The 15,060-nt window shown below is 46.7% G+C and overlaps 1 protein-coding gene across 29 annotated transcripts in view; it reads left to right on the top strand.

Moving 5' to 3' along the window:
- ZHX3 (zinc fingers and homeoboxes 3) overlaps positions 1 to 15,060 on the top strand; it is a 44,715-nt gene that overhangs the window by 16,610 nt on the left and 13,045 nt on the right. For 2 of the 29 annotated variants that reach the window (XM_071760044.1, XM_071760030.1), the window contains exon 1: positions 2,183 to 2,401. The exons of the other annotated variants lie outside the window; for them this stretch is intronic. The gene's annotated coding sequence lies outside the window, so the exon portion shown is untranslated. Of the gene's footprint in view, positions 1 to 2,182; positions 2,402 to 15,060 lie in introns of those variants that run through there. 29 annotated transcript variants of the gene reach the window in all.

Genomic DNA, 15,060 nt, shown 5'->3' with positions numbered 1-15,060 from the left:
TTGTTTACAGCACCCTATTCCTAAGCAGTGCATTTGGGATGTGCATATCTGGGTGCTGAAGCAAGTAGAAGTCTTTGAAATAAGAAAATGGGGATTTAAGACATTCAGGGAGGAAATGTTTTGTGTTTTCAACTTTCAGTGCCTGGGTTGTGGAGCAATATCTAGTGAACTGTGCTTGGTTGTCTCTTCAATTATTTAACTTCCCTTCCTGCAAATCCCAGTTCTTGGGCTTGGCTGTTCCCTGAGCTGCCTGTTGCCTTCAGACAGGCTCCTCCAAAGCCATTGCTGACTTGGACCTTAGAAATGAAGGTAGGAGCAGCAAGGAATGTTCTTGGCCTGTAAATTTGCTGTTGGATTAAGGGCTCGATATGTCTTTGGTGTGTTGGAAATGTTATTTTTACTTCTTGATTTCATCCTTTGTATGAATCAATCTTAGAGGTGTCTGTTTAGGTTAGCAACCTTTTCTACATCCTTCCAGGGATTTGCAGAGCACAGACCTGCTCCATGCATGGTGTTTTCACCAGGGTCTTTTGGCTGCTGAGAGGCAGAGCTTAGCTCTGCTATGGGAGCAGTAGAAAAGCCCCAGGGACATCAGTGTCCAGGGTGCCTGACCAGGGGCTTTGCTCCCAACACTTGTGCAGGAGCTGCAGCCTGCCCACCCTGCTGCTGCTGCATCTCCTCTCCTCTCCTCCAAACCTGCCTGGTTTTTATTTATTTTAACTGCAAAAGTATGAGTTGCTCATGACTGGCTGCTGGGTGGGAGCTCTAGGTGGAGGTGGCCATTAGATGTGCAAATGCACTTCTCCAGCTGGAGCTTTGTAGGGCAGATGCTGGCTTGGCTGCAGCCTCTGGGTACTCCTGTAACATAAATAAGCAGGAGTAGGATTTCAAAGCAAGCAAATTTTTGACATAGCTGATGTCAGGCCTCCTCAGCCTTCCGTTTGGGCTCATGGATCTGGAGGCTACTGCTGCTTGTTTGGTCTTGTTGCTAATGACCTACCGGAGGTTCTGCTGAGCTGGTTCTTGCAGAGGGCTGAGGGGTTCATCCTGATGATTGTACTGAAGACAGCACCCATGGCATGAAACATGCTTGTACACAGAAAACGAGGCCACTGAGTGCTTAAACACTTCGTAAACTTCTTGTCTAGACCCACAGTAGTTGTTTTGACTCACCCCTCTGTGCAGCCCAGGTTTTATTGTGTGAAAGGCAAATTCTGTCCTGCGTGGTCTTTTCCAGACCTGTCACCAGACACTTGGAGTGTTTGTCATCAACTGAGAATTATCTGAGCACTGTAGGTATCCAGGGACGTGGTTTGGTTGTCAGTTGTATTAAAAACTGCATCTGATTATTGGAAAGATTTTGGAGCTTTTCCCCATGATGGAGGTCAGAGGGGTTTGGGGCATGAAATGGTGGAGAGTGGAGACTCCAGAAAAGGCCATTTCTAGTTTTTGTGAATGGAGTGAAAGATTCTGTAGTCAGATTTTCTTTAGGAAGGCAGAGAACTGTGCCCATGGCCCATGAGATCATGGATTAAGTCCATTTGGTTGGTTTTATAGCAACACAAACTGGAGGCACACCAGGTTCAAAGAGAGGCTGTGTGTGAAGGGAAAGGTTTTTTTTGATGTCTGGCTCAGTGCTATGGCTGAAATCCTCTGTTTCATCCAGAGGTATTTATGAATGAAGATGCAAATCCAAGGTGAAACCCAGGAACTGGTAAGTTCTTACTCACTGGAGGCCACCCTTCAAAGCAGCAGGATTAACCGTGGAGGTAAAACACCTCCTTTTCTCCCAGCTTGATTTGGAGCCTTCCGAGCACTTTGGTGGTTCAGCTGTCTGCAGTGCTCAGGAGTTGTCTGTTCCAGCACATGCTGCAAGTTTTATTTTATTTCTAAAACAAGTCTTTGAGCATATTGGGCTGGAAGGGAAACTCGTAATAATTCTCTGTGCTGACAGAATTCAGCATAATCTCTTGGCAGTGCTGCTGGGTCCAAACCGGGAGGGTTTCTGACTAAAGGTGGCCCGTTCAAAGGATTGTCCCTGGTAAACAACTGGATTGGGACTCACTGGGTTCAATTCCTTGCTTTGCTGAAAGCTTCCTGTAACCTTGGGTGAGTTTCTTAAAATTGCTGCGTGCCTCATTTCCCTTTCTGTAGCATGGTGGTGACAACATTTCCCTTCCAGCCAGGAGCTGTGGCAGTGGGAAGGCAATGCGAGCCCTTTCCATAGTGAGTGTCTGAAGAGCCTGGACAGAGTAGGAAGCATGACCATCTCATGGACCTTTCTTCTGTTTTTCTGGGGAAAACAACAGAATGATCCATTTCAATGGTTTTATAGGTGCCCAGAGCTCTTGATTTATGAGATCCTGGGGCTCCCTGCACACTGCAGACAGGCATTAACAAGGTGAGTGCTCCTGGAGCTGAGAGGCCTCCCATGGCATCACTTCCAGTCCTTCCTTTAGCTGGGAATCAGTGGGTGGTTTGGGTCAGACAGGTTTCTGGTGCTCCTTTGGTGTGAAGTTTTCTTTCAGTGTATGCTTCTGTGTTTGCTTCTGTGCTGGTTTTGGTTTGCTTCAAACCTGGGTGGCTGCTGGGGAGAGGTTGTGGCTCTGTGAATAGAGATGCTGGTACATGGATGTACCCCAGCAGATTGTTTCACCTCTCCCTGCTTTGGTTTCCAGACTGAGTGAAAGTATAGATACCTGTATTTTCCTCTGGTTCTTATAGTGGGATACAATAGCTCATGCAGGCTGTTAAGAACAGCAAAGCAGCTTAGTAGCAGAGTGTAAACTGGGGCCAGATCTTTCATCTTTGGTGTGAGTATTTGTCATAAGAAGTTTTAATCATCTGTGCAAGAGGCGTGGCCCAGCAGTTGGGAAAATCCATCCCTGTTGGAGCTGTGCTTTCATCTACCCTTCCCAAAAAACAAAACCCCAAACTCCCTTCACTTCAAGGTATCTTGAGTTATTTGACAGGGTGCTGGGGGGATGCTGCAAGGCTGGGCAGCTGGCAGCATGTGCTCTCCAGAACAGGAGAACAGGCTGGGGCTGCTTGTAGACCAGGGGTTGTAAACCACAGATTTCAGGTAGGTCTGCCAGCTGTTCCCTCTGACTCTGCCTGTAGCTGGGAGCCCTCTCCAAACTGTGTCCTGAAGAGCAAGCTGGACTAAAAGGAAAGAAATGGAATTGTCATTATAGGGGATGTGGTATCTTCAAGTACTTCTGCTGTCTCACCTTCTGGTTTTCCCCTTGCATGGTTTGTGTGATCCTCCTCATGCTGGGACATTTAGTGCACATTTAAGGCCACAGATTTTTCCCTAGTTGTGGATTTTTTAATTGTTCAGGGTGCTTTGTGCATTGTGGAGGGTAAGCACCAGACTGGTGTGCATGGGTATGGCAGATCACGTGGATGTGTGATTTCTGAGAACCTTCAGAGCTGTCTGGTGGAGGATGCTAAAAAGAGAAGCTCTGGGGAGTGGCTCAGTAAGCATCCCTTTGGGGTGATCTAGAATGCCATGGAAATAACTGCTGGCAGAGGAAGGGTGAGATGAGAAGATGCCAGGCAACAAGGAGGAGGCTAATACCTGGTGAAGGTTTCAGAACACCTGTATGCCCTGGGGGATGGTGAGTGGTGTGTTGCTCACTGTAGCTTGAATATCCTCTTACAAGCAAGGCTTGGTGGGGAGCTGCAGTCTCATGGGTCCTTGCCCAGGATGGCAACTTGTGTAACCTAAAAGGTGAGAGTATCTTCTTTCCTAGCAGCTTTTCACCACTAACCAGTATTAGCCAGGTGGTTATGAGACTTGTGCCTGATTTCAGAAGGAAGGAGAGGATGAAAGGTACTGATAGGGGCAGCTGGCCTTGAATTTTGTGTGCTGCCTCCAGTGACTGCTGATCTAAAAGCATCAAGAGGGTGAAGAAGAACCTCAAACCAGTAGCAGTAAAGCTCCTCAGTGGTATGGGCAGTGTTGCAAACTACTTTTCCAGCTGTTGCTGGAAGGTAGGTACAGTTTTACAGCATTAATCCAGGGAGAGGTCACTTAACAAACCCTCTTGCTCAGCTGCTCTGCCTGATCCTGGCCGCTTGGGTAAGCAGCTTGAGGCAGGGATTTGTGTGATTGATCTTAAGAGCATTACCCTTGTGGGGCTCCAGGGTGAAGCTACCTGCTCTGCTCCTGACTTGACTGAGGTCTGTGAACACCTCTCCCCCTTTCTCCCCTGACTCTGCAGACGTCTATTTGCTTAATCTTTTGTTGCCAGGTGATTACAGGCTTGTGTATGGAGGGAGTTGTGCTGTCCTGAGCTTTACCCACTGTGACACGCTGTCATTTTGGTGCAATATCATGAGAGGCAGCCAAGCCTGCTCTCTCCCAGCCCAAGGAGGAAAGCAGGTGCCTGGAGGACCATGTTCTGTTAACATGGCTACGATTTGGAATGCTGCCCTGGAAAGGAAAGGCTCCAGCGTGCTGTTACCAAACCCCTGAGCCAGCCACTCATCCCCATTCCTGTATTTGCAGACTGCCTGCTGACACAGCAGAAATGTTATTTTTACATTATCGTCCCCTGTGCTCACTCCTCCTGCAATTTAATTCATCCTGTTGTTTTCTGAGTTATGTTAAGCAGAGTTAATGATATATACTCTGTCATTCACCTTAGTGATGATAAATGCTTTAGACTGGTGTAATGAGACCACCCTTCATTTCCCCCTGAAAAAGGAGGAGGCAGTCTTGGTTTCTGTTTCTCTGAGGTTCCTGCACAGGCTGTGATGTTTTTGGTGGTGTAAATCAGGAATATTTCTGTTACCCATGGCAGACTTTGCATGGGTACGTTCAGTTGGAGGACTGGGAAATTTTAGATTCCTGAAAGACAGCTCTTCTCTGAAGGCTTCAAATCAAATCAGCTCTAATGAAATGAAAGCCTTCAAATAGGCAAACTGATTTTTTTTTTTTTTTATTGACTCATTTCATTTCGTCCATTCCATGGTTATTCCCTTATTCCCATGAAGGATGTTATTCCATCCTTCCAGTCCTGCACCCAGTCTCATCTAACTCATACAATTGTTTGCAGAGGGTGAGATGATTTCAAGAAGGCAAAATGCAGCAGTCTGCTCTCCTTTAAGCAGCCTGAAATTTAAGCAGAAATCCTTTCCCTTTTTTATCCTGTCCTTTCCCTTTCTGTTGCAACTCCACATATCTGATTTGGGCAAATAAAGCAGCTATTAGTAAACTCTCTTTGCTGTTGTCAAAGGAAGGGGCAAAAAGTCCTGGAACCTTCTACACTTATGATTTAGGTTGGGTTTTTTGCTTGTTTTGTTTGGGGTTTTTTTTTTTTTTGGTTTTGTTTTTTTGGGCAATGTGGAGTTTTGAATGAAATATTGAAATATTATTCAGTGGTCTTTACATGACACAAGTAGCCAGGAAGCTGTTCTGTACCCATGCACCAGCAGGTTACAGGAAACAAGAGCTTGGTACTGATAAGGCAGCTTCACCTGTCTGGTGAAGACTTGATGGAAGCTCTTTGCTGGGGGTGGGATTGGCCCAGGTGTCCCCCAGCAGTTCCTCCCAGCTGGAGCTGTTCTGTGTTTCTATGGCACCCACATCAGTCCCAAAATAGGACACAGGGGAGCCAAGCCAGCAATGCAGCTCAGCAGCAGCCTTAATTCTGCAAAGGGGGCTGCACAGAGCTCTTTGGAAAAAGCAAGTGGTGCCATTCCTTCAAGGGGAGCCAGCACCTTCTTGATGGATGAAGGATGGGACTGAGGTTTCTCCCACATGGGCTGAGAAAATGGGAGCAAGACCTAAACCTTTTGCAGGGGGGGTTGGCACATCACTTCCTCACCCAGAGCTGCCACGCTGCTTGGTGGCACTGAGCTGGGGCAGCAAGGAGGCAGCAAGGCTCTTTGCACTTGTGTAAACACACAAAATATTTAGAAAGCTCATCTAAGAAAGCTGTTGGGGGTGTACTGAACTTCATCCCTGTCTGTGCACACAGAAAGCAGGGATTTTGTCAAGTTTTAATTTCTACAGGTGTATTTTTGAAGCCTCTGGCCAGGGCCTGAGGATGGGTTTGGTATGGCTTGGCAGGAATTGGGCAGCATTTGCACAGTGACAGTTATTGCCTTGTTCTTATTTCCCACATTTGGTTTACACAGTGGTGCTGCAACGTGACTTAAAGCTGTAAGCATTTGTCAGTGTTAACAGTTGGAAATGTAGTGGTAGCTGTGAGTCTGTCTGCAGAAATAAGTGCTCAGTGTTGGAGCTAAATTGAATAATATGATAGTGTTCGTGTCTTAATCTTTCAAATATCATGGTTAAGTTTGCTGCACTGATGTTTGAAAGGTTTAAAAATAATAAACTATTGTATGGAGTTGCTGGCAGTTCATGGGCAGCCTTGCTAGCTCATGGCAAGGCAGCAATTCTCCCAGTGAGGCTGAAGTTTTTAAAGGGATCTTTTCATATCCTTGTGATCCAAAAATGAGTGAGTACATCAATATTTTGAATATAGGCTTGTAGGAGATCTCGGTCCTGAACTCTTTACTTGGGCCATCATAAACACCTCCTCATCAGTGTGCTGAAAGCTGGCTCCAGGGTGGGTGGGCTGGGCTGGTGAGCTCATCTTCCAGCCAGCAAGAAGAGACCTAAAGTCCTGAGCCCCTGTACCCTCTCAGAAGGTAACAACCCAACTCCCAACCTTTCACTTTCAATAGGGAAAAAAAAAAAAAAAAAAAAGTATGTCTTGGTGGTTTGGGTTTTTTTAAACGTTGTTCGAAAAATGGAGGTCCCTGGGGTCAAAAGGAAAACTCAGAAAGCAGGGATTTGGTTTGGCTGATTTTTTTCAGGAGATGTCTGTAGTTCTTCTGTGTCTTTGAGTTTCAAATGAGGAGTTGCAGAAGGCTGCTAAGGAAAAGGCTGGTTGGACCATCAGGCATGATTTAAAAAACAAACAAACTGAAAACCAGGAGAGGGAAAGGAGAACATAATTTGTTTATCACAACTGTACTTGAAGCTAATTTTAAATGCCTGTCTTCTGAGAGTAAGGAAATTCCTTCAGCTCTCAGCAGTAAATAACTGGGATGTTTTCAGCTCATAGCTGACCTACAGAGGATGGTGAGTTTTCAACTAAAAAAATACTTGACTCTCCATTAAGGACAACCCATTCCAAGTGTCACTGAACAGCTGGAGAAGAGTCCTGACAAGCATGGTTCATATCACAAATAACCCTTGAACTTTGTTCTGTATCTCTGCATACTGTCCAGGGTGGCTTGACAAATATGTGAACAAATAGAGTTTTCAAACCAGAGAGCAGATGACAAGGATTGCATTTGGCTGGCAGGTGCACATTTTGCACGCTTGGATCTTGCCCATGGAGATCTCGAATGAAATCCCAAATCCATTTTTTCTCTCACCATCAGTACTAAGAGAAATGGTGACTATTTCAGAGAACGGGAGGAGGCTGTCCCCTGGGAGCTCTCAGGGGTCAGTGGATGAAGGTTTGGTGGTAGGGACGATGTTCTTGCCAAAAAGTGGTGGAGCATCTAATGTTAGCTGTGGGAGGAGGACTCCTGAAGCTTGGCTTCTCCTGCAGTGTATCTCAGCAAAGGGTTTGGCCATGAGGATGTTGAGCTTTCTTAACAAGAGCCCTACTCTGTGCTGGCAGGACCTGTTGGGAAGCAGGGACCTCGGGAAGTCTGTCACTTATGTAGGTACTAAAAAGAAGCTGGACTTTTTTGGGAAATGGTGTTCCAGCTGAAACTTGCCAGTCTGACCCTATGCTTCTGAAGCTCTTGTGGTTCAGCACTTCAGGCCAAGGAATTGTCTATTTAAGGCAATGGAAGAAAGCCCTGTGCCATTCTTGCAGAGTAGGTATGTAAACTGTAAGCATCAGGACCAAATGGTGGTTCTAGAATTAGGTGGTGTCCCTAATTTCCCTCTTCATTTTTAAGTGGATGCAGCATTCTTCACTTACAGCCTCAACTGTTGTGTTGCATTGTTGTATGGGGTTGAACATCTGCCCCTTCTAGCCACAAAAGTGGCTGTGCTCCAGTGGTGGGTGGTTTCTTTCTATTCAGGGATCCTCTGAGGCCTGGAAAAGCTTGAATATTAGGCATGACATGTTGTCAACTGCAGATCCCCTTGGCTCCCCTCCTTCCAACATCTGCAAGGCTGGAGTTGGCCATCTTGGTTTGTCCATGCATAGCATGGAAAGACCCTGACCCTACCAGCTGCTGAGCAGGGAGAGGGGCCAAACCTGTCCATCCAACACCAGAAACATCAGTGGTCCCAGCCTCTGGAAGAGGAGAGGGAAGATCTGCCATCAGTTCCCTAGGGAGAGCTGTGTTGCTGGGACCACAGTGCTTGATCCTTGCCCACCCATAGCCCCCCTGCCAGTGGATGCTCATCCTCTGGGCAGCAGCTCCTCACCAGAGGTCTTAGAGGTCTTGTCCTGCTGTGTGGCAGGGAAAGGAGCAAACAGAGCAGCTGTGGCACCCAGCAAACCTCTGTAGGAATACCTTGGCCCCATATTGCAAATGGTTGGGATGGTAGAGCTGAGCGAGGGGGAGGACAAAGTGCTGCTCCCAGGCAGGTCTCTCAGCCCAGGATTTCTTTTCCCCAGCATTGTGCTGGTGGTTGACTGGTGTTCCCTTGGCAAGAGCCTTTTGAATATTCATTTGGCTGAGGGAGATGAGAGGTAGCTCCTTGAAATCAGCTTGGGGAAGGGAAGCAAAGAAGTGCCTTTTTCTTGCTGCTAGTGCTACTTGAACTCTTAAATGTGTACTTCACATGGATAAATGATTGCAGGGACCCAGCCTACCTAACAAGCCTGCTCTTGTAAAGCAGAAGTTACAGTGCCTGCATGCTTGCCATCCCCATTCAAAAGCCCATTCCTCATTAGTATCACTTTATATATATTATTGCAACTCAAAATGTCATTCCTCTTCTCCCCACCCATTTCCTTGACTGGCTGTGACATACAGGAACTACACCCAGTGCTCCACTCGCCTCTCCTGACCTTTTGTAACTTGGCTCCAAACTCCTTTTTTTGGGTCTTTTGCAAAACACTGTCAGAAGGGAAAAATCCTTTGTTAAAACACAGCCAACTCCTGCCTCAACGTGGAACAGTTTGTTCTGCTAAAAGAATGAGCCAGTTCAGTGAGCAGAAAAACATTGCCATAAACCAGTGGACTCAATAAGCTGCAAAAGCCATCGGCTGAACTCAAGGTCTGAAAGGACAACTCTGAAGCAGGATCCACAGAGGAAAAAAAAAAAATAAAAAAAATCAGTGATCCCAACCTGCCAAACCCCATTTCCTTGCTTTCAGCCAAAGTATTTTGCAGTTGTCTTTTTGGTTATAGCAACTGTAAGTGCGGGAATGGGAGCTGATGCTGAGCCAGAACGTAACGCAGCTCTTGAAACGAGCATATTGCAAAAGGGCATGGGGGATGAAGTAATCCAAAAATGCTCAGCTGGGAAGGGGCTGCAGCACTCTATTAGTCTTCAGTCTGTGCTGCAGATGGGCTCCAGTGCCCTACGCTTGCTGTCTGGTACTATTTAGTAGCTGAGTTTAGTCCTTCCCACCCACATCTTGTTTTAAAGCTCCGGATGCTTTATTTCCCTGGAACTGCTGCAAGTCTGTCCCTTATGTGGCTGCTCAGTACCTGGTGATCATCCTGTCTTCTGCAATTGTTTCTTCGTTGCATGAGGGACTTGGATGCTCAGTGAGAAAATTGCTCCAGCAGGCTCTTGAGTTTGTGCTTCTGCAGCAGGATTGCTCTACTGCTGATATTAAAGCTGATGCTGGTTTTCTTTTTACAGTAAGTGCTGTTCTAGCATCTAGAGGTGTGGTTCTTAAATTTGGGCTGATGGCCCCAAAAAAAGGGTACCCATATGGAGGTGGATGTGTGGGGTTGTGAACAGAAGTGCTTCAGAAACAAGGGCTTGGAGGCTTTGCCCAAAATGACTCCTTGGGACTGGGCAGGCTGCAGCAGTGCTGGAGCACAGTGGGCTTCTTCACTTTGTGTGCTCAGCTGCCACGGGGTGCTCGTACCTGTGAACTTCTTGACAGCTTGGCCCAAGGGTTCCTGCTGATTTAAGACTGAAATTCCCTTGTTAGAGATGTAACACAGACTGAGATCTACCTCTGGTTCTCATTTTGCTTTGGCAATTGGGAATCTTTACTCTGAGCTCCTCAATATTTTTTTTTTGCCTTGAAGTTCAGCAGTTTCAGATAATAAAAATACAAAGAAGTCTATGTTAGGTGTAACAGACCCCTTTTCACATGCATTGCAAAGGACTATGTCTGCCAAAGCTGATGTTGCCCTTCCCAAGTGGTGATGCTCCCTCCTAAGCTCTAAGCATGAAATCACAAGCCATGTTGCAAGTCCCAGCGTGGTGTGGCAAAGTATCACTGACTGGTCTGTGGCCTTCTGAGGTGTTGGTGATCAAGCAGCAGTCATAAAAAGGTCTCCCTGATAATTCAACCAAAAAGAAAGCCTCTTAGAAAAATCACAAGGGGCTGAAATGGGAACTCCTGTGCATTTATAAACATCACTGATGTTCTTGTACTGTCCTGTCCAGCAACAAACCCCAACCCATTGGTATTCACTGGCTGAGTGTGAGGTGATGGGAGACCCAGATACTGATGAGCTGAGGGATTTCTTGAAGCTCCATTAATGCTATCTGGTGTCTTCTGCTGGTAGCATTAACCTCAGAGCTTGCTCTGCCCAGAGATGATTATCTGTCTGCTGGACCTTTTCCTTTGGGGGAATGCCAGGAATGTTTTGCTACATGGGCAGATTCTGAGGACTGAAGCTATGGAGGTGGGCCCCTGGGAGGCTGGGATTGCTAAGGTAGTGTAACTCAGAGCAAATCTGTAATGAAGCCTCTATGCCAAAAGAGGGTTTTTTTTTTGTTTTTTTTCATTAAGGATGTTAATGGCATGATTGCATAATATGTATTATGTGCTCAATCAAATGGATGAGGGCAGAGGAAAAGGAGTGAGTGAATTAATGTTAGTGATGTTCAAACAGAAGCACGCAAAGCTCTGAGGGCTGATCAGTGGTTTTGTTTTGATGTGTGTTCTGGGTTTTATTCCTGACATTTTCCTGAAATATAGCACGCAGGCTTGTCTCTGAGGGGGGCACCTTGCCAATAGTGTAAAGGTTATATTATCCTAGTGACCTATTTTTATCCTTTAATCGTGTTCTGTTTCAGCCACCCCATTCCAGCCTTCCATCTTGCTTGGGTTTGTGGTCATCTGAAAAGAAAAATTAGAGATAATTACTGCTGGTCCCTGGGTGCTAAGGCAGCAAGCCAGCCTCTGCCCAGGTAATGATGACAAAGGGGAGTTGCTGCTGGTTTGGAAGCAGGAGAGCAATCTGAAAACACAGCTCATAAATGGGAGATGGCTTGAAACAGGGAGATGAGAAGTTGCGGGTTAGAGGAGAGAGGTCTTGTCTTAAAGTCAAAATTAAATGGAGAAGTACAGCAGTTTGTAGAAGGGCAAAATTTTAATGAATAGCTCTGTTTAACCAGCCTAAAGGGGAAAGATGCTTTTGTACTCTAGGCCTGCCAAGTAATGGAGAATGAATACGATTGTTGGGTCAGCGGCTGCCACTGCCTTTAGACTGCACACGCGTTTTCAAAGCCAGGCTTAAGCTCCAAAGCACCCTGACCAGTTGACATAAAGAGAAATTGTTCCTTAGTACAAATGTTGACTATTTGGTGCTCTTGAAGCTCGAAACTGCTGAAATCTGGGTGTGTGTTTGTACATTTGTGCAGTGCAAAATCATCAGACGCAGAGGCTTTTCTTGCCCACGTGGCTTCTCTCAGGTTGCAGTTCTCTACTTGTGGGTTGTGTTGGTTGGGATCCTGGGAGAGCACCTGACTTCTGAGTGCCTGCAGTGTTAGTGCAGTAGTCATCTTCTCTGGGGAAGAAAGTCTCATTAACTGTTCATTCATGGGAACTTGCAGTCCCAAACGGGGCTAAACCCTAAAAGAATTAAGTGTGTCATGACCTTGTCTGGGCTATGGACCAGGCTCTGGATGGGGGATGCTACCTACAGGTGGGTGCCATACCTAGGCAAGGGCATGGTGTTGAGATGTGCAAAGGAGCTGGGGTGATTCTCAACTGCTGGCTTTTTTAGGCTGATGGAGTTGTTCCCATACTGTGACTTCCCTTCCAGCTTCAGGCTTTGCAGTTACTCAGGGAGGATGCTGGACCTCAGTTACCTGGGATGCACAGAAAGAGACAGAGAACAGAGGAGCTCAGCCCTGCCAAATCTTTTCTTCTCGGTAGCAGAACTGTGCAGCTAAAAGAGAGGTCCTGTCACACCTGGGAAGTTGGGATTGGAGAGGTGGGCTGTTTCCTCAAACTCTCTCTGTCCTGAATTAAAGGGATGTAGCCTGGAGAGGTCTTAGTCTAGTTGCTGGAGGATATCCATCCACATGGTGTGTACCTGGGATGGATTAGCATTAGCTGCCCCGTTCCAGGCAGGGGACTATGTCCTCAAAGCCTGTTGGTGATGCTGCTACATGCCCTCTCCTCATGCTTTTGTTATTATGTTCTTGTTTTAAGTCCACATCCGTGGTGATGAAATCAAGGGCTGCCATGGCTGGCAACAGGGATGGCCATGGGGCTGTGCCCCACGTGTGCCTGCTCTCACTGCTTTGTGAACCTTTTTTTCCTTCCTGGCACACAGATAAATGCACGCTGTGCTGCTCAGAGCAAACTGAGTGTCTGCCATGCTGGTGGCAACTGACTGCAGATTTCCTTATCAGGTGCTTGGTGGTGGGAAGTGGAAGGCAGATCAGCTCTTGGATCTGGATGCTGCAGAGAGCAGCCACTCGTTGTTGCTGGCCATGGGGATCTTTTGTCTATTGGTCTTTACTTGCCAGTTGCTGTTTGGGAGCAGGGAAGTCATCTGGAGACTTCCCAAAGATAGATGTCCCTCTCTTGGGCTTGGCTGCAGGTAGAGCCTAAAGGGGAGACAATAAAACCCACAAACATCAACTTTTTTTTTTCCATCTTTGTCTTTTTTTTTTTTCCCCTCCCTCCCCCACACTATGCTATCAGCTGGGGCCTGCAGAGTTTCAGCTTAAAAACAAACCACTGTTATTTAAAGTGCCAATATTGTGCTTGGCTTTATATGAGACTGAAACATCAACTTTGTCTCTGACCTGGGGAGTGTGTCTGCCTGCCTAGCAGGCACTGAAAGTGTTGAGAAAACTGTTATTTTACTTCCACTTTGGTGTTGATTTAAAAAAAATTTTTTTTTTTTTGAGTAGAGCTGCATCCAACATCAGAACCCACAGCAGAGTACGTAGCCATCCTCTGAGGCTGCATGGAGCCTTCTGCCTGATGTTGAGTATTGAGCACCCAGGAGCTGGCTGGGCTGGGGGCAGAGCAGGGTGATTGTCACATCATCCCCGTGCCCGGGTGGTGGGACCAGAGCTGCTGTGTGCCAGCTGGCTGGTGAGGCTGCTTGGTGGGTTTTCTGGTGGTTGTTTCTAGGCAAGGTTTGCAAAAGGTCACAAAAATTAATCTTCTAACTGGGGACCTTGGCACTGTGTGGAATGAATGTTTTGCATTAACAACCTAACTCGTTAATTCACTGAAACATTTAAAACCAAACCAGTTACATCCAGCCAAGCTGGAAAAAAGCTGAAAGTTCATACTCAGCAGAGCAGATTTCGAAACCTCCCTTTGTTAATTTCTGCAGAAGTAATTTTTCTGAAATTGCTAAGCTCACTTTGACTGCTCTCAGCATTGTTTTCCTCAGCAGAGGCAAAGCTGCACTGCAGAGGGTTTGTGGTGTGTACCTGGATCTTCCAGTGGGAACAGGAACACTCCTGTGCTGGGGAGGAAGAGGGTTGGTATGGTGAACATTGCAGAGGGGAATGCTTGTAGCAGCACTGGAGGTTTGGGCTGTCTGCAGCAGAAATGCAGAAACACAGCCTAACCCGTAGATTGCCATCCTAAATTTCACAGTTTCCATTCTCCTCCTCTGTTATGATTTTCTGACTCGTGTTGAAATCACAGCCTTCCATGTCTTCGCTGGTCTGTGAGCTGGAGGTGGGTCACTGCCGTGTGGCATTCGTGGGCCTCCTCCATGGAGGGGAGATGGGCAGTGCAGGAGCCCTGCAGCTCCCCTGCCCTCCCTGCTGGCACCAAGTGCAGGACTTGTCACTTCAGAGCCACAACCTGTGAGAAACTGATGGGTGGCCACCAACCTCGCTGTCCCCGTAGCCACAACATGCTGACAGCAGCAAAAAACTGCATCTACCAGTGGAGCAGAGCTTTCCCATGGTGATTTTTTTTTTTTTTTAAAGCTGGTTTAAGCTGTGCAGAGAAGCTTACATCAAGGATGGGGAACCACAGCCCAACTCATGCCACTCACCTGGCTTTGTGCCTGCCTTGTGCCAAGGCTGGGCTGCGTGCCCAGGTGACAGCTGCAGGGTGTGCTCAGTTTGTCTTCCTGTCTTGTCAGCTACTGCCCATCAGCCCCACGGGCAGCTCTTGGTGCTTTGGCTATGAGAAAGACATAGCCCCAGGCATGTGCTGGCTGGAATCCAACTTGGCCCAATCCTTTCAGTGTTGGTTTCTCTGGGAGCGTCACTGGGACCAAATCAGTTTGACTCTGAAGTCAGTTTTCCTTCAGATTTCCAACAGCTGTGGCATATGCTGAAGTGAACAGGTCATTTGAGCTGCTTCCTCTGCTACCTCACCATTAAGTTAGCTGGGTATAAATTAAATAGGAACCCCAATTTAAGTGTGGTCACTTTGTCTTCCTGGCTACCAGGTGGCTGTTCCATTCAGCTAATGTCTCTTTGCTCCAGTTCATCGTAACACATAGGAGAGCAAGTTCTTCAGATGTGGCTCTATAAACTGGTCTGGGATTAGTGAGCTCCATTGTAAGGCTGGTTTTTAACTGGGGTTTTTTGTTTCTTTTTTTTTTTTTTTCTCTATTAATTTCCCAATCCATTAAAACAGCCTCTCTTCCTTTAATGATGGAGAAATCAGTGAATTATCCATTCTGTTGTATATTAGTGGTGTATTAAAGTATTAG

This window comes from Heliangelus exortis, chromosome 16 (assembly GCF_036169615.1).
Source record: "Heliangelus exortis chromosome 16, bHelExo1.hap1, whole genome shotgun sequence".
NCBI classification, from domain to species: domain Eukaryota; kingdom Metazoa; phylum Chordata; class Aves; order Apodiformes; family Trochilidae; genus Heliangelus; species Heliangelus exortis.
The sequence above is the reverse complement of the archived record's forward strand: the minus strand, read 5'-3'. Positions and strand labels throughout refer to the sequence as shown.